This window comes from Nicotiana attenuata, unplaced genomic scaffold, assembly GCF_001879085.1.
Source record: "Nicotiana attenuata strain UT unplaced genomic scaffold, NIATTr2, whole genome shotgun sequence".
Lineage (NCBI taxonomy): Eukaryota > Viridiplantae > Streptophyta > Magnoliopsida > Solanales > Solanaceae > Nicotiana > Nicotiana attenuata.
In genome coordinates, this window is record NW_017670957.1 from 212,586 (window position 1) to 214,032 (window position 1,447).

The 1,447-nt window shown below is 38.8% G+C and overlaps 1 long non-coding RNA gene across 1 annotated transcript in view; it reads right to left on the minus strand.

Moving 5' to 3' along the window:
• LOC109244798 overlaps nucleotides 1-1,166 on the minus strand; it is a 3,498-nt gene extending 2,332 nt beyond the window's left edge. Inside the window, exon 1 of the long non-coding RNA XR_002070729.1 lies at nucleotides 760-1,166. This is a non-coding gene — a long non-coding RNA (uncharacterized LOC109244798). The remainder of the gene's footprint in view (nucleotides 1-759) is intronic.
• Nucleotides 1,167-1,447: the final 281 nt, after the last annotated feature.

The following is a 1,447-nucleotide window of genomic DNA, read 5'->3' on the forward strand; positions in this document are numbered from 1 at the left end:
TATATATATATATATATAAGGTAGTATGCATCTAAATCCCTAAATACATGTTTCTACAGCAGACAAATGGAAGCAATCAAATACACATTAACCCAACAATGTTCTATTACACATTTAGGGATAGTCAGAAATATCTCCATATTTTAAATCAAAACTGAAGGCTACAAGGAATAGACTGAAGACCAAGCACTTAGCATACTCAAATTAAAGAGGAAAAGAGGGACCTTTAGAGCATGGAAGGATGAAACAGGGGAGAACATCAAAAAATTGAACAAAGGAGGGATCTTAATGACACGATTTTGGAGAGTTCGCAACTGCGAATTTGACTAGGTTTGCCAGTGATGGTTTTTTCGGCAAACGACGGTGATGAAAATCAATACTTTAGAAAGCGAGAAAGGGACAAAGAGATGAAGACAATAATGGGTGGCACTGGCAGAAGAACCATCGTTGATTGTCTTCGGCCAAATTTCAACTTCCCTCATGGTCTCTCTCATAGTCATGTTCTTCAGAGGTGAAATTAGGTTTAGGGATTTTGAGAGACGAGAGTTATATTTTTGAGAGAGTGATTTTGCAGTTTTTCTTTATTTTTTTCATTCTTTTTAGGAGCCAAATTGATGTTGGCGCTTAGTACCGCTCGAGTTGGAGTAATAGCGACCAATTATTGATCATTTTCATCCATTAAAAATATAAATTCGAGCATTAGGGACTGAAAATAAGTCTTTTTCGTATAAGTATGCTTTTAGGGGCAAGATTCTTAACCTGTCGCTAAATGTTGGTGGCTAATAAGCCTTTTTCTTGTTGTGATCTCTTTGTCGTCGGCTGAAGCTAAATATTGCTTGATGGGCAGGGTTGTGCTGAGTTGACCTAGTTGGTCCGTTTGCCCAAAAATCTATCTATTTACCCTTCTCTATCGATTCCTCTGCACTCTGATAGCCAAGCAGCTATTCACATCACTCAAAACCCTGTGTTTCACGAACGAACAAAGCACATTGATCTTGATTGCCACTTTGTTCGTCAACAATTTCAGTCGGATTTGATTTTTCTCTCGTATGTTCCCACTCGCGCTCAACTAGCTGATATCTTTACAAAACCCCTCACTGGGCCTCTCCATCGTGACGTTCTTGGAACATTGGGTGTCCATTCTTCCCCCTCCAACTTGAGGGGGGTTGTTGACAGTGGTAATCTTTTACAAGAGGAGTCTGGTGGCTAGGGTTATTGTTTGATACACACGAGAGGATTTTAGGCTATAGTAAGGGAGTTTAGTGGACAAACCACATGCTTTGATAAAGGCAGCTCCACGTTTTAATCACAACCGTCCATTCTGTGTCTAGAAGCTTCCTGTTATTTATGCTTATTTTGCTTAGCTGTCACATTTAGTTAGCTAGGAATTGTTTTATATAAATACACGACATTGTACAGTGTTCCATAACAGAATTTTCCTTTATAT